We start from the raw sequence: 18548 nt of genomic DNA on the forward strand, positions 1-18548 counted from the left end.
TCATTAGCAACATTGTGAAAAGCATTAATGTTACTGGCATTCGGCACATCTAAAAACTGCAGCCCCAGCTTTACCATCGACATCTTTGAAAGTACTTGGATGATATAGATAAACATTTAGATTTTTACATTACTAAGAAACATATTTATGTCCAAATGTCGTAGGGAAATAAATGAGTTAGTGTTTGAACATATATCTGTTAAAGACTATTTTTTCTGTTAAATCCTAAATATCTAGACAATAAATAAATATTTACATTTGAAATTCATTTCGAAATAGCTCATGCTTGAAAACAGAAAACATCAGATAGATACTGGATACAGTTTTTTTATTCTTTAATTATAAGACAATAGCATATATAACAATATATTTCAGTACATTTCTGTGTTTATGTTCTGTATTAAATGAGGAGACTCACTCTCTGATGACGTAGGTGACACGTAGGGGTCGATGGGAATATGTTATGTCTGCCGCCGCATGGTGGGGGTGTGAACACGTCCGTTCACGCACACAAATACACCCACACACACACACTCACCCCACAGAAAAAGAGGCAGAGACAAACATCCAGTTTTCTTTCTCACGGACTTTTTGCGTCCCACATTCAGCAGGAGCGCGGATCCGCTGAGGACGTCTGCAGACCAACTCACAGTAAGTCCCGTTCATGTTTGCTAAGCTAACGCCAAGCTAAAAAAGAAAACTTTGATTATGACACTTTGAAAATTAGTCCAGATCAGTCCGCAGCGACCCGGACTCTGGGTTTTGTCCTTAAAAGAAAACAGGGTTTCGCTAAACTGACCTAGAAATGAAATGAATAAATCTTGAACCATCGTTAAGATTTTCCGAGCAGACTTTAAACTAATCTTTGTGTGGTTTGACGGTATGAAAATATTCAGTTTTTCCGAGAGAGCTGTCTCACTGGAAGAGTTGCATCTGTTTCAAATTAGTACAAAATCTGCCTTTCATTACTCATTTACTATTAAATCTATTATAGCTAGCATCACCAAGTGTCCTACACAAAGTTTGGTGTTTAGCAATAGTAAAGTTTATTATGTTATTACGGGATAAACAAGTGCCTTCGGTTGAGTTTCATTGCTTGAATACTGAAAATAAACAGCAGCCAGTTGTCAGATGACTGCGTGAGTTTGGGACTTTTCGCTCAAGTTGGTTGCTAAATGTTGTGGGCAGTGGCGTAACTCTGAAATCTGGGGACTGTGAGTATCCTGTCCTGGTGCCTGTTAGGAAATTTGTTTTTCTTTTTCCCAGGTTTGGCCAAACGTAGTACGTAGATACTTGCTAAAAATGAACAACAACAAAGGTTTATGGTGTTTTTAGCAAAATAGGAAAAGAAAAATATTTAATTTAGTCAAGTTACTTTTACTCAAATAAAAAAACAGTACACATTCCAACTGGAGTTGATAAAAGTAAACAGACTCTAAACTCTAAATAAGGACTAGCTAAATAAGCTAGTTCTGGCTAATACTGGTTCCATTAGCTCATTTGTGCATTTGTTAAAAGAAATACATCCAGTTCACCGTTATAGTTCTACAAAGCGTAACATATTCACTTATTTATAATATTAGTTAAAATAATACTTGCTATGAAGTGATCTAGTTTAACAATATAATGAATAATAATAACTGTCAGAATTTAGTTTGAAGATTTTAAATCTATAGAAATGTATTGGACTCACTGGACAGTAGTGCGCCCTCTGGTGGACACATCACGGACAAGAGAAGAGTTTTGTTTTTATAATAATCTCATATTTTATTAAATTAACTAGTTATTATCACACTGTACAAGATTATATCCCATGTGTTCAAGGGAAACACAAAGTTATTTCTCCATCTTTCCACACGTTTAATACACAGGCACTGAAAATAGCAAACTACAGTCACGCTCTTTTTAAAAGTATTTTTTGTTATTCTTTTTAAATCATACATTTATTTCATTACAATGAGATACAAAAAATAAAAAAAGTTAATCCTGGAAGTATTTCTTTTAGCAAATGTGCAAATGAGCTAACAACTTGTGGAGTAACAGGGCTAGCAGCTAGCTTAATTGCTTTAAGATGCCAATACCTTCATCAAAGTGGAGTTAGTTTAGTTTTCACCAGATATTTTTAAAAAAACCATAATTTTCTTTCTTGTATGCAAAGAAAAAGTGTTGCAGCATTTTTCAGGTAGCCAGGTAATACTGTTATTTTTTTTGCTTTTAGCATATGCTCTTCATATTAAGGTTAGCAGTTTTAAAACCATAATTTGTGAAAACTTGTATAGTCTACTGGTAAGTATCCTGTTTATACCTACTAATTTAAAAGAAATATAAAGATATATCATTCATTTCAATTGAATTTCATGAAGAACACCACAGTAAACATTGTTACATGTTCAAAACAAAGCAACAGGTTTTCCAGCCACGTGCTAATTTGCAAACCTGGTCCTTGGTTGGACATTTTTTAAAAGCCAGCGAAATTAAAAAGAAAGTTTCCTGTCAAAACACACACACGCACACGCGCACACACGCACACACACACACACACACACACACACTGAATTACTGCAACTATTAACAAGAAATGCATAATGCATATTGGAGAAAACCAATTCTCCACAACAAAGTAGGTATATACCTAAAATTGGACAAATACAGTCACTCATAAGAAAATGTGTAAATTCTGGTTGTAAAGGAATAAATAATGGTTTTCTGGAATAAATAATGGTTTTCTGGAATAAAGGACCCACCAGTGAAATATCCCCATCTTTGTACCTCCATGTAACCAGTTTGAACCATTTAAATATGGAAGCTTTCTTTAATGTTAGCACCAGATTCTGATCCAACCGTTTGAATATTTCAGCTGAAATGAATCGTTTCCAGGTTTGATGAGTGAATTCACTTCAGTTTCTTCTGTTTCCCTGGCAGAAGTGCTACCTGCTAACGGCTAACCCTTCCAGGCTTTACGTAGCGTTTGTTTGTTGTTGTTGTTGTTTTGAGCTGTAGCTGTTTGTTTTGGGTGTTTTTTTACTTTGTCCCGGTTACATCAACGTGGCGTTTCGTTCGTTCAGCTGCTGCTCGTTGATAATTAAGTTTCTCTCTTTGTTTGATCATTATCTGTATTCATAGTAGTTTCTGAAACACTCCAACTAGCACATCTCGTGTAGTGCTCACAGTTGGGTAGTAACTGGTTACATTTACTCAATTACTTTCACTTGAGTTATTTTATTATGAGGTATTTTTTTACTCTTACTAGAGTAAAATTTCTGGATTTTCTACCAACTGAATTTTCTACCAGGCACAGACACACACCTGCAGTTTTTGATAAAGTTTTAAAGTTTTTTTTATTTTCTTAAAATACACTGATTTGGAAAATTTTTCTTTTTTCTGATTTTGTTAAATTTTTTGGTTACTGTTATTTTCGTCCTTAAAACACCAACAATTCTTTAATCTTATATTTAGACGTTTATATTTTGGTCTGTTTTTAAATATTAAATTATTTATAATTTGATCAGTTACTCAGTAGTTAAGTAGACTTTTTACCAAATACCTTTTTAAATCTCACTTGAGTAATTTCCTGCTAGTAGTGATACTCTTACTTGAGTACTGTAATTGTAACACCACGACAGTAAAAGCACAAACAAAACTTTAGCTACCTAAAGGCATTACCCCTTTTTCAAGAAATTATTTCTGAGATTGTAGCTTTTTATGTTCATTGACCTCCATAATTACTTTAAAACTCTGAAGAACCAAAATAAATAAGTTGATATACAATCATTTGTTTACTGGTTTAAAACTTTATGAAATCCAACAAAGAAGCAAATAAATGACTCAGAAAAAGACAAATTGACTCAATTTAATTCTAAATATGGACAAAACAACAAAATATCACTTTGATTAATTTAGTACACATATGTAGAAATTTGCTGAATCAGTAAAAAGCACATCTGTGATGTACTAAATCACAGGTGTCAAACTCAAGGCGCATGGGCCAAATCTGGCCCGCTATAGTTTTTTATGTGGCCCTCTTGACTCTAAACATTAAAGTGTGTTTAAATATTCTGTTTTCAATCAAATCAGTGCAGTTTTTATCTGTTTACTGTCATATTGTAACAATCAATTCCTCCAGTTTCTTCAGAATTATCGTGGCTGTTTACACAAAATCAGCAAACTGCGCTAACAATTGGGATTTTATTGCAGATTTTTCTCAAATATTGTCAAAAACTTTCTTACTTGTGCTAAACAGCTGCCTCAGCTTTAATTGATTTCAGATTATAGTCCGTGATCATTACAGTGAGTAATAAAAAGTGTCATTTACTGTCTTAAATAAGTGCAAATATTTCAAAATTAGTACCACAAACACTTTGATTTTTATTGTAAAAACTCACAAAAAGAATCACAACATCCTGGAGGGACTGAAAAGACGTTCAATAATATTATTTGAATTTAAGAATTCATTGATATTTGATATTTTATCAATGCATTCTGACACAACCGGCCCTTTAAGAGCAACGGAAATGAGTTTTACACCGCTGATTTAAACAAAAAAATAGTTTGTAAGATTTAGAATTGAGTGGTGAAATTGCAAAATTTGAAATGGTTTTTAAGCTCCACTTATAAGTGCCAATAATATTATATGTAGCTGCTGTTGTTCAATCTGTAATCTCAGCCATGTAAGCCATCAATAGTTTAACATTTCTAACTCCATCCCATTGTAAAATATCTTTCTTTCCTTTTATTGCTGTCAGACGTTCGGTCAGCTGCTTCCTGACCTCCACATGGTCGTTTTCTGAATCGTGTCACACGTCGCTGCTGCAGTTGGAAAGGCTTTTTCAAATAAACAATCGACACATTTCAGAGAAGGGAGGCGCCTCATAAACACAGATTAGAAAGCAGTGTTTTAATTTAGGCTTTGGCTGATCCTCCTCAGATTTAACAACGCTGCCAGCTAATGATAGGCCGGGTTTCCAAACTGGGACGACAGAGTCAGCAAAGGTCTGCCAATTGTTCAGTTCTTACAAGATATTTAAAGCTGTTTCTTTTATTAATGTGTTTTGTTAGATTGGAGAACATGAATGGTATCTTTTTGTTTTTAATCTGAAAGAGTGAAAGCAGCACTCCTTATATGTAGCTTCCTGTTACCTCACTGCTCTTATGAGCAAAATTCAGCTGTAGGTTTTAGTTGTTGGCACAGACGCTTGATAATTTCCACAGAAAGAGGGAAGTCACCTGAGGGGGTTTCACACGTTTCTGTCACAGCGTCGTCATAGCGATGCTAAACAGGAAAGCCCCCTCCTTATCTTCTAAAACTTATCCCAAACCTTTCAGAGACGCGAAGATGCGTCATCACAGCTGTTTTACACTGTAAAATATTTGATTTAACTTGAAAATTAAAGTCCACCAGCTGGCCTGAAAATTAAATTTAAGTCGAACAAGAAAATAGTTTGATTTTAACTCAGAAATTAAAGTTTATGAAGTTCATTTAACAACAAGAGACAAGTTGTCTAAATATTGTTTTTTAGCTTCACTAATCTTGAATTGTGAGTTTTAACTTAATGCTGCAATTTAAACCAAATAATTAATTCACAACGTGCAATAAAAAAAAATAAAGAGCCACATTTTTCTATTATTTTACTCACAATATCAAGTTAAAATAAATACTTATTTTACTTTATAATAATTTAAATTCTTGTTTCAAACTGCAGGAACAAAATTTGTGATCTGATAATGAATTTTATTAAACATCCCAATGAATTCAGCTCAGAAACATTTAGTGTGAACAGGACATTATCCTCAAGCTTTGCTAATTGAAAATTGCATTAAAATGAACATTTGCCTTCATAAAACACAAGAGTCAGATCAATGTAACGCACTTCCATCTCAGGAGACAAAAACATGCTGCTAAGCATTCTGGGAAATAGTTCCCACTGCTGTCTTTTTCTTCTTTCAGTTTTTTTAAGTGTTAACCTAAAAACTCTGGTTTATTCAACTCTTGGAGGTTTGACTAAATTAATAAAAAGTTAACACAACTTACTGCTGTAAGTTTATCTTTCACAAACTCACATTTAGGTTCAAAATCTGAAACTGGATAAATTTATTTAACTTAAAGAGTAGAAGATAGTAGACACAACTAAATGTGGCTCTAATGTTTTACTTTTATTTTGTTGCATGGTATCAACGTCGGCATGAAGCAGTGGAGAGACGTTGCATCTGTTTTAGTATTTAACTGAGAGGTTCAGAACCAGCTATTTTTCTGTTTCTGCTAAGCTACACGTGTCAAACTCGAGGCCCAGGGGCCAAATCTGGCCCACTGTAGCTTTCTATGTGGCCCTCTAGACTCCAAATTACATCAGAAAGTCCCTCCAGTTTTTCACAACTTCACAAAATTCACACAAAATCAACAGATCCCCACAGTCTTTCTGATTTTACTGAAATTTTTTTCTCAAAATTGGCCAAAAAACTTTGGGTTTAAGTGACTGTTGCCTCAGCCTTCCTTGATGTCAGTTTATATTCTGTGATCTATACGGGGATTAATAAATAGCCACATTTATTATCATAGATTATTACTGCAAATAGTGTAAAAATTCCTTCCAACTATTTCTAAATTAGCACCACAAAATCAGTGAGTTTTAATGCAAAAAAATAAATAAAAAATTCCTGAATGGAAAAGATGTTCAATAATGATTTACTGTATAAAACACTTATTGAATGCTAAAACAAACAGCTGTTTATTGTTATTTTGTCAGTTTAATGGGTTTTATCGATACATTCCCTTTAAGAACATTCAGATTTTTGATTTGGCCCAAAATGAAAAGGAGTTTGACACCGCTGAGCTCAGCCGTTGTTCTGTTATTTCCCAAACTGTTTCTCGGCAATAACATTTTAAAGTGAACCACGGCGCTGATCTTATGTTGCAGAGGGAAAATCTATGTCAGTAAGGCCAGAGAGCCGGAAAGTTCTGGTAACTGGTCCAGATTTTTTTTCACTCTGAGTAATTTTGGTGCTGCATGCAGCATATAAAGATAGACTTCCCCACAGTCTTTTAATTTCAGCTGCGTTGTGCAGTATTTATGTTGTAAATGGTGCTTTTAGTTCTGCTTTCAGTTTCTTGTCGCTTTTACTTCATTTTAAAGAAAATCACTTCATTAATGAGACAAAAATTAGATTTTTGTAATGAATTTGTAATTGTTGTAGAATAATGTTATAAAATGCATTAGAAACACTTTTTTATGTTTTGATTAATAAAATAAAGATTTCATAAACTTCTAACTCTTAGACTTAAACTTTCTTTATTGATTGTTGAATTATGAAGTCAACAGGTGCTGAAACACTGTTGAACTGTAAAAGAAGAAGGGAAACAGAGACTGCGATGTTGAATTAAAATATAGAAAAAGAGTTACCGCCCTCTACATACACAGTGCAAGCTACATTTTCTGAGGAGAGCGTACAGGAAATACTCACATTTAGAGTAAAAAAATATGCTGCTATGGTTCTTTGATACAAGATTTTTGGCAGGAATGTTACGCCGTACAGAGAACGAAAATCTTTGTTAATTTCTGTCAGCTTCACAGGGCAACTCTAAACCTACTTCATTTCTTTCTTCAAAATAAGAGTCATCCATACAGTAGATGCTGAAGCTAAAAAATAGATGTTAGCTTTAGCGTTGTTAGCAGCTAATATGTAGCCTAACAGGATTCTCACATCTACATCTTTAATGTACAAAAATGTTGCCACACAAACACTTCTTCGTCGGTTTTTGTGATCGAGGGTTTTTAGTCAGCCCAATCACAAGAAGATTGGTCAATAATGTCGACATAACGAAGCAACTCAACTAATTCCTTCCTCCCTTCAAATTAATATGGATAGGAAATGCCGTGTTTTACCGCTCAGCTGTAGTGTTGAAGAGAGAATAAATGAAAATACCCACAATGAAAGTTATGTGCTCTCAGTCAAAAAATACGCTGCTATGATTGCTTGATGCAAGGTTTTTGGCAGGAATGTAACACCATACAGAGAACCATACATGAAAATCTTTGTTCAATTCGGTCAGCTTAACAGGGAAACTCTAAAACCACTTCCTTTCTTATCCAACAGATCCAACAGGATTTGGGTGAAGCTATGAAATAGATGCTAACTTTAGCGTTATTAGCAGCTAACATGTAGCCTCACAGGATTCTGCCTCATTGTTTGTTTGTTTTTTATAACTAAGGGTTTTTAGTCAGAAGCAGGTTGGTCAACAATGTCAACATAATAATGTAAGAATTCCCTTCAAAATAAGAGTCTCCAACATGGATACAAAATGCTAACTTTAGCTAAAAATTAGCCAGTTGCGTCATTTTCAAAGAGCCTTAAATCATAAACAATTTAACAGTGGCAGAAGGTTCTTTAAAACTTTTCCGTCCAAACTTTAGTCACCATTGTGTCAAAAAGTCTTTATTTGGATCTTAAGCTCAGAATATTCACATCCATATCTGGGATTCACAGCAGTAGCAGAGACTTGGAGACAAAGCCGCATGCTGAATGAGACAGCGCTTCATGAGGCTTTGTTTCAGAGAGATCTCCTCACACCCTCACTGGTTTGTTTCAGCCAATATCAGTGGCAACTATAAAACGGCTGCAGTGAGCAAATGTGCAAGTCGAAGAAAACGTTTGCTCTTATTTCAGAAGTGGGAAACAGCTTTATTTTTAAACTCGCTTCACTGTTTGGCTTCTTCTTGTAACGTAAGATAAAAATGGAAATTCTAAAAAAAGTTTTTGGAACTAGTTCCAGAGTGTCGCCACTTTAAGCCAAAGGTTACTCGCAACCATTGTGGTGATCATTTAATTTCCTGAAAGACAGGAACGTGCAATAGAGATGTTGCTTAAAGCTGTAGCGATGTGAGCAGACGGTATCATAACTAAGCCTTTTTTAATCTGCATTGCTGCTCAACATCGAGACAACAATCTCCTTTGAGGATTATCTGCTTTGCTGCTGAGTGCTTTGGCGTTTGGACTCGTTCCAGTTTTGCAAACAGGAAGCTCTCTTGGTATTTTCTGGCCAATAAGTTAATGATGTTGATGGAGAGTTTCAGTGATATTAATGCAGCTGTGTTGGAAAATATGTGAACATGGAGTCAGACACATATGGCTTTTTATTTTACATTTTATCAAATTAGGGTCAAAATTACAGTAACTTTTATAAAACATTTTACTTTTGAAGGCCATTTTGAATCCATTTTATTTAGTGGTTTTTGTTTTAATATTATTTATTCTTTTTGGTTGTCATGTTTTACTTTGGATATTTAAAAAAATGTCTTCTCAGTGGTAAACTTTATTGGAGCACGTTCATTCACAGAAAACAGAATGAATGCTGAACGTATTTATTTATTTTTACAAATACAAATGTAAAACGTGTGGCTTACATTTGTGCTCCTCTGTTCCAGAGAGAAATTTTTCAGAAAGATTTTCTCCCATAATTTCATTGCATTCAGACCCGTTCTCTGTCCCTGTCGAGGAAAAATCATCCCCAGAGCATGACGCTGCCACCACTATGCTTGCTATTTGGAGGTTGTGTATCCAGATTGATGCATTTCCAAACACACACAGTGGAAAATGTATAATTTTGGTCTTTTTTTTAACACGTTTTCTGTGTCCTACTCTGACTTTCTTCTTGGGATGATGAATCAGCAGAGAAGCTCAACGCTGAGGATGTTTTATGGTGAAGCCATTCTTTAAATCTCAGCATGACTTCATCTTTGAACTGCTTTCTTCTGGTTCTTAATGGTTCTGTTTGTTTACTGAGGTTCTCTAACAAACCTTTATAGGACAGCTGGATTTATTCAGATGGATTCTGTTTCTAATTTTGTGTCTCTGAAGGCAGGAATAATTGGTTGTCACTGTTGTGAGCATTTTTAGTGTTGAAAGTTGTGTATTTAAAAAAAAACTAAATTATAAAAAGTTGAAGGGGTGTGAATATTTTTGCGTGACAGTGTGATGATACAAAGCTACAAAATGGCTGTGCAGACATCTGAAAAAAATAAAATTCAAAAATCAATTGTTCAGTGACAGAGCGCTGCATCCGAAATGCACAAAGGAGCGTTATCGCAGATCCTTCCTCCCATTAGGTTTATGACTTTGTCATCATCATTTCTCACAAAACATTCAGTGTTTTCACTGCTGAACTGTTTCTAATTTCAGATAACGGCCATGTTGTTTTCACTTCTTGTAAATACATTTCAGCAACGAGGCAGCTCAAAATTCTTCACATCATAGAAACACAAAAATCATAGAAAACACAATCAGATTATTGGTCAATGTTTCATTGATTATGATTCAAAACTAACTGTAACCAGGTGGGTTTTTAGTCTAGATTTAAAGGAAATCAGTGTTTCAGATGTTTTACAGTTTCTGGAAGTTTGCTGCAGATTTGTGGAGCATAGAAGCTGAATGCTGCTTCTCTATGTTTGGTTCTGGTTCTGGATGTAGAACAGAACCAGAAGAGGGCTGGAAGGTTGCTATGACAACAGCAGCAGATTTTTAATGTGTTGTGCTGAGCCGTTCAGTGATTTATAAACTCAGAACAGAATTTTAAAGTCTATCCTCTGAGCTACAGGGAGCCAGTGGAAGGACTTTAGAACTGGGTGATGTTCTCTATCTTCCTGGTTTTAGTCAGAACTCCAGCAGCAGCATTCTGGATCTGTTTGATTTTTTTAGGCAGACCTGTGAAGACACTGTTGCAGTCATCAATGTGACTAAATCTAAACCCAGGGATGAGATCTCGCTGAGACATTAGTCCTCTAATCCTGGAAATGTTCTCCAGGTGATAGAAGGCCGACTTTGTAACTATCTTTATGTGACTCTGAATGTTCAGGTCAGAGTTCTGTCTGATCTCTGGTTTCCAGCTGTAATAACTGAAGCTGTGTGTTGACTATACATCATTCCTCTTTCGGTCCAAAGATAATATTTTCAGTTTAGTTTCTGTTCAGCTGGAGAAAGTTTTGACACATTTATCAGTTCTCAGCATCTGTTCAGTGATTGGGCGGATTCTGAAATACCTGGTGACATCATAACTTAGAGCTGACTATCAATTATTGTACAGTCTTATAATTTTTTTTATAAATTTCCTCTTGCTGTTCAGTCACTTGTTCTCATTTTTATATTTTTTTTTACAGTTACTTTTGTTTTGCTGCTGTTACACCTGATGCCACTGTGGCGCATCTGTCTGTGGTTTAATCGATAACGATCTGTAAATGTATCAGAATCACCATGTGACTCTGACCAAACAGGATGGATTCATGTTTAGAAAAAGGATGTTTGTTTTCACTGTTACAGTTTATTTTACAGATGTGAGGTTTTGATCTGACAGTGGCGGCATCTTCCTACTCAAGTTTGTGAAATGGCATCAAATTATTCTCATATTTACATCTAGGAAGCTTCTGTCGAATCCTTTTAACAAAGTATTTTGAATTTTTGTTGATATTGACGCATTTATTGACTTTGAAATGGTGTACTTTACTCTTTAAAAGGACTTAATCAAACAGACAGAGTCTAAACTGGAGCTTTGAGTAGAAGTGAAGGGAGAGACGGAAGCAGCTTGTAATCTGATCTGCAGGGAGGGAGTCGTCTTTTTGGGATATTTTCAGACCCCTCGAATAACCACAATGGACGGGTGTATTTTTGCTCCATAGAGTGCAGAATAACATCTTGTAGCGGGTATATTTTCTTTGCATTTTGTGAAGTTCAGGCTGTTGCTGTTGCTGGCTTGATGAGTTGTAGGAAATTATCCTCTGACTGAGTTGGTTTTCCTGACACTTTCAGATATGATAGAAATACCAAATGTTTAAGTCAGATCAGATTTACATGATGGTTTCTGTTTATATGTTTCCTATGACACCAGATAAAGTCATTGAATGTGGCGCCGTTTAAAAATAGCCCAGAAAACAATGTTTGCAACCAGGACTGTTGTTGCTAGCAAACACAGCGGTGAATCTTTCCCCAGACTGAAACCAAACGGCCTGCCAGACCCAACACTTCAGAGAAACTTTGCTTCCTTTTCATATGAAATTTTATGCTGTAATGGTAAACAAGGCCACTTTTAACCTTCTGAGGTCAGTGGTTTGCTGATATAAGTGTAAATGAGAGGAGGGTTAGTGTTTTAAGAAGGTTTTGTGAATGAATTCAGAGTCTTGAAAAGTCTAGTTGACCATTTTCCAGGCCAAGATATGGAAAGAAATACAACAGAGCATGGAAAAGTGTTTTATTTTCCAGATTTATAACAAATCACGCCTTGATTTTTAACATTTCATCCAACATTTTGAGGTTTTGACTCATGACTGACTGAATGCACACATTATTCACTAATTATTGTTGCTACTTTTAGACAACTTCAAATCAGGTTGAGTTCAACCTCCAGTCTTTAAAGTGAGTGTGAGTGAAATAAATGGTTCATTTTATTTGACTGTTAATAAAACTTTAATAAAAAATAATAAATCTTCTATGAAGTTTTATTATTATTATTATTATTATTATTATTATTATTATTATTTATTGTTTTAAATTTAAAAATATTTTATTTTTATTTTTTTCAGTTATTAAAAAGTCCAGTAAAATTACCACTTTTTTTTTTTTAGCCACAATTCATTTTTTTTTAATTTTTTTAATTGAATATTTTAAACCTAATTTGAGAAATCCACCAGTTAACGATTGAAACGCAGCTGAACAAGTGTACCGCATATGATGTTTTATGATTTCTGAAACCTACAAATCGGACTACTGTTTAATCAGAATAATAGTGAATATTTCGTTATTACATGGAAATCTAGAAATTGTAGCCTGGAAAAGTATGAAATTGTGAAAACCCATTAATGATTGCAACGTTTAATCTTTGAAGATTATGGCTGTGTTTAATAAGAAATCCAGCTGTGCATATTTTCCCTACAATCTGCTCTGAAGTTCTCCTACTGAGGTGAGACTATGTTTATATAGACTATGGATGTTTTTATGTTTCAGGCTCACAACTCACAGCAAAGTAGCACGGCCTAGCCACAGCCATGTCGAAAGGATGCATCACAGTCACGAAGTACTTCTTATTCCTCTTCAACCTCCTCTTTTTTGTAAGTAATGCCATTTCTTTATCAGTTTGTTGGTTTTGACTTCCTCATCAGCAGCTTTGTGTAATTAAAAAAGCAGAGCAACATTTTTCTCCACTGTGTTTACAATCAGAAGTCAGAATTTCCAAGTTGGAAAAATGAAATGGAACGCAAATAGAATCAGTGCAACATCTGCACAAATAAAACTCTTAAATACTGTACACTGCAAAAACACGAAATTTTACCAAGTATTTTTGGTGTTAAAAATGATTGGTGTTAAAATAACCCAATCATTCTTGAAATGACACTTAAAAAATTAACAGTAACACTTTCTTTGACGGGTGGTGAATAAGACTGTCATGACACCGTCACGAACATGACATAACATGGTTATGACATAACATCGTGTTTTCATGTTCATGACAGGTGTAATGTCATGTTTACGAAAGGTGTTATGTCATGTTTATGACAGGTGTTATGTCATGTTTATGACAGGTGTTATGTCATGTTTCTGACAGGTGTTATGTCATGTTTACGACAGGTGTTATGTCATGTTTACGACAGGTGTTATGTCATGTTTACGACAGGTGTTATGTCATGTTTACGACAGGTGTTATGTCATGTTTACGACAGGTGTTATGTCATGTTTACGACAGGTGTTATGTCATGTTTCTGACAGGTGTTATGTCATGTTTACGACAGGTGTTGTGTCATGTTTACGACAGGTGTTGTGTCATGTTTACGACAGGTGTTGTGTCATGTTTACGACAGGTGTTGTGTCATGTTTACGACAGGTTTTATGTCATGTTTACGACAGGTTTTATGTCACGTTTATGACAGGTGTTGTGTCACGTTTACGACAGATGTTGTGTCATGTTTACGACAGGTTTTATGTCACGTTTATGACAGGTGTTGTGTCATGTTTACGACAGGTGTTGTGTCATGTTTAAGACAGGTTTTATGTCATGTTTATGACAGGTTTTATGTCATGTTTACGACAGGTGTTGTGTCATGTTTACGACAGGTGTTGTGTCATGTTTACGACAGGTGTTGTGTCATGTTTACGACAGGTGTTGTGTCATGTTTACGACAGGTGTTGTGTCATGTTTACGACAGGTGTTGTGTCATGTTTACGACAGGTGTTGTGTCATGTTTACGACAGGTGTTGTGTCATGTTTACGACTGGTGTTGTGTCATGTTTACGACTGGTGTTGTGTCATGTTTACGACTGGTGTTGTGTCATGTTTACGACAGGTGTTGTGTCATGTTTACGACAGGTTTTGTGTCATGTTTACGACAGGTGTTGTGTCATGTTTACGACAGGTGTTGTGTCATGTTTACGACAGGTGTTGTGTGTCATGTTTCTTAACCAGGTGTTGTGTCATGTTTTGACTGGTGTTGTGTCATGTTTACTGGTGTTGTGTCATGTTTCGACTGGTGTTGTGTCATGTTTACACAGGTGTTGTGTCATGTTTAGACAGGTTTTGTGTCATGTTTGAAACCATTACTGGTTGTGTCATGTGTACCGACAGGTGTTGTGTCATGTTTTACGACAGGTGTTGTGTCATGTTTACGACAGGTGTGTCATGTTATGTGTTGTGTCATGTTTGACAGGTGTTGTGTCATGTTTCGACTGGTGTTGTGTCATGTTTACGACAGGTGTTGTCATGTTTACGACAGGTTTTGTGTCATGTTTACGACAGGTGTTGTGTCATGTTTACGACTGGTGTTGTGTCATGTTTACGACTGGTGTTGTGTCATGTTTACGACAGGTGTTGTGTCATGTTTACGACAGGTTTTGTGTCATGTTTATGACAGGTTTTGTGTCATGTTTACGACAGGTGTTGTGTCATGTTTACGACAGGTGTTGTGTCATGTTTACGACAGGTGTGTCATGTTTACGACAGGTGTTGTGTCATGTTTACGACAGGTGTTGTGTCATGTTTACGACTGGTGTGTCGTGTCATGTTTCGACAGTGTTGTGTCATGCTTTACGACAGGTGTTGTGTCATGTTCGACAGGTTTTGTGTCATGTTTATGCAGGTTTTGTGTCATGTTTGACAGGTGTTGTGTCATGTTTCGACAGGTGTTGTGTTGTGTCATGTTATTATTGAGTTTCAGGACCAACTAAGAGGAAAATCTTCAGGTTAAAATCACCAGCTAGGTTCTCTGTGTTAGCTGGGAAGTTGGCTAACACAGAGAAGCTAGCTAACTTCTCTCAAAGGAACTTCTATACTGGCCAGTGAAACCATTACTGGTGCCTCACAGCTAACCTGGAAAACTGTGTACCGGTAATCTTTAGAGATGTTTTCTGCCTTTCAGCTTTTTATTTGAATAATTATCTCTATTCAAATACTCAATGCTGCATAAGGAAATGATGCCTGAGGAAAGAGACTTTACAGACCAGCCAGGTCTGAGTAACAGCAGATGGTTCCAGTTTGCTTCCTCCTCTCTTCCATTAAAGTCCAGTTCTGGCTTCCAACACTGACTCTGCGAGGCTGTCCAGACCTTTCCAATGAGTCTGCATCTATAAACCTGACACAGCCTTTTGAAGTCAACTGGGGTCTAATAGGAAGCGTGTGTGTGTCTGAGTCAAGTGTTTGTCCATGTGCACAAATTATGCACAGTGAGGCCAGGCGAGCCAGGAAGTGAATGAAATAATCATAAACCAACAACGCTGAATTTGTTGCCCAAATGCTGGGTGTTAATCATGAGAAAATGTGGAAGAGGCATTTTCTTCATTGCTGCTACGACAGAAAGACAGCAATTGAGATTTAATGACTTCCAGATGTGAAAATAAGAAAACTCTCCCATGTTTTAAGGCGTACCCGTCTGTTTCATTCTTATATGACACAGAAATGCACCGATCCACTTTTTTCACTTCCGATGCCGATATCTGAGATTTACCGATACAGAAGAACAGCACTGAATTGCCTTAAAACTTTTCTATTTTTTTAAAACATAGACCTAAACGAACTGAATTACAAATTTATTTGATAACTCTTCACCAATATAGCACACAACATCCAATGTAAAATAAACGATAAAAACCAGAAACTGACTAAAACAATGTGTTGGTCAAACATAAAAATAAACTCCAACAAATCTTCTTTCAAATGGTTGAGAGAGTGAAATTAGCAGTTTTACATATATTGTAAAATAAATTATAAAGCATGGAATTGGACTGAAAACTGCAGAAACACAAGCCATTAGTTTCTAATTGGTTAGTTATAGTTCAAATATCTTAGTACACTTGGAATGAGACAAAGTAACTTTTCATGAAGATGTAGAGGTTTGTTTTAAATAAATAATTCCTTAATATTGATGAAAAAGTACAAGTCCGTTGACAGATGAATTTACTTATAACAACATGTGAAAATGCCTTGTTGTAAGGTGAAATAATCTGAGAATGGAACAAGAGCGAGACAATCTCTATTTATGATCATGTTTCTTTACTTTATATAAAGCAGATCAATATGTTACTAAAACATTTGGAGAATTTCTAAATATCATGATCTTGTATTAGCAGCTAGCCTTGCTAGCATTACCAAAACAGCATTCTCCATGTGTAATGCTAGTTATGCTGATAATATCAGCATAGTGAACTATTATACAGTTAAGATCAAAATTATTCAGATATTGTAGATTTTGCCTTAACTCTGAGATTTTCAAATGACAAGACTCAGAAGAATAACATAGAAAAGCTAGATTATCTCACTACCAACAGGCACTTTGCCGTTACTTAGCAACCTCAGGACATCACCTAGCAACCAAGTAATAGTTCCACTAGCAGATTTTTTCACTTATACTTGGATAAGATTTTGTGTTTTTGCAGAGTATAAAGTGAAATAATCTGCGATTGGAACTAGCACTTTTTCATCAATATTATTGTTTTATTAGTTATACTAAGCCTCTATATCTTGCTTAAAAGTTACTTTTAAGTTAGTTTTGTCTTATTTCAAGTGAACTAAGATATTTTCACTATAATCTAAACCAAAAATACTTGATGAGATTTTATGTTTTTGCTGTGAATAGATATGTATCTTTATGGATCTGATACATTGTCACCAATACCTGATATATTATTTTTAGCAATATTAATACAGGTTTTAATATTGGGATTGGTGAATCTCTAATATTTCCACTTTCTTCTTTCGCAGATCTTTGGAGAGATATTTTAGTATCCAGTTTCTTTCTTAACCAGAGGGATTTTAAAATGTTAAACACTGTAACAGAAACTGGAAAATCTGGGAAACCCCAAAAGTCTGTGTCCAGAGTCTGCGTTTTATGAAGTTCCCATGGGAATTGTTTCCATGGAAACTCAACATTGTTTTAAAAAAAAAAAGATTCACAGATGAAACGAGTAAAGGCTGTAGACACACAAACATTCACATCTGTGCGGCGCAGGTTTCCCAGTGGGTGAGGCGTCTCTGAAGGTTTCATCTCAAGTTGGAAAATCTGACTTTTACTTCCTCGTTTCCTCCACAGAGGTTTTCAGTCTGCCCACTCAGCAGGGGGTCTCAGGTGGAAATTCCCTCTGCAACAGATCATAGCACTTTTACTGTTTATGTCAATATCTTTAGATAAACATGTGCAACTCTATATTGTTTTTTGTTTTTAAATGTGCAGAGCTTTTTTCAGGCAGGCAGTGTAATTAAACCCAGCTCCAGCCTCTGTAACAGAGAAATGGAAAATGTTTTTCCAAAAACTGTCCGTGTTTTCAACACACATGGAGCGAATCCAGCAGCAGCAGGAGAACTTTCTCTCTCTTCCCCCTTAAGAGTTTAGTAATTTATTGCTGGTCTGTTTGGTGAGTGTGAGTAAATATAGCGCTGCTTAGTTTGGGACTTTGTTAACCCTTTATTAGCCCTTTATTAACCCTTAGTTAACCCTTTGTTAACCTTTATTGACCATGTGTTAACCCTTTGTTAACCTTTATTAACCATGTGTTAACCCTTTGTTAACCTTTATTAACCATGTGTTAACCCTTTGTTAACCTTTATTAACCATGTGTTAACCCTTTGTTAAACATTTATTAGCACTTTGTTAACTCTTTGCTAACACTTTATTAACCTTTTGTTAGCACAGCTGAGATGGGAATCAACCAGAAACAAAATGAGGAAAGTTAATCACTTTAAAAGGATGACAAGATTTACTTCCACCATCCATCCATCCATCCATCCATCCATCCATCCATCCATCCATCCATCCATCCATCCATCCATCCATCCATTTCTTTTGTCTTTATTGCCTTGTAATTGTTTCTTTCCATTCATCCTTCTTTCCCATTTTCTCTTTCTTTATTTGTTTTCATCTTTCTTTCTTTTTCCTTTCCTTCCATCCCTCATTTTTCTATCTTTCCTTCCATGCATCCATCCATCCATCTGCTTTTTTTCTTTCTTTATTGTTTCCTTTTCCTTTGTTATTTCATTTTTCTTTTTTTGCATCTCTCTTTCTCTGTTTCTTTCTTTCTATCCGTCCATCTTT

General features: G+C 35.5%; 1 long non-coding RNA gene across 1 annotated transcript; it reads left to right on the forward strand.

Annotated features, from left to right (window-relative positions):
- Positions 1–450: 450 nt before the first annotated feature.
- On the forward strand, positions 451–17231 carry LOC122836222. The gene is made up of 3 exons (XR_006371426.1): positions 451–651; positions 12982–13085; positions 17222–17231. It is a non-coding gene; the product is annotated as an uncharacterized LOC122836222 (long non-coding RNA).
- The last annotated feature ends 1317 nt before the right edge of the window (positions 17232–18548 follow it).

This window comes from Gambusia affinis, linkage group LG08 (assembly GCF_019740435.1).
Source record: "Gambusia affinis linkage group LG08, SWU_Gaff_1.0, whole genome shotgun sequence".
Classification (NCBI taxonomy): domain Eukaryota; kingdom Metazoa; phylum Chordata; class Actinopteri; order Cyprinodontiformes; family Poeciliidae; genus Gambusia; species Gambusia affinis.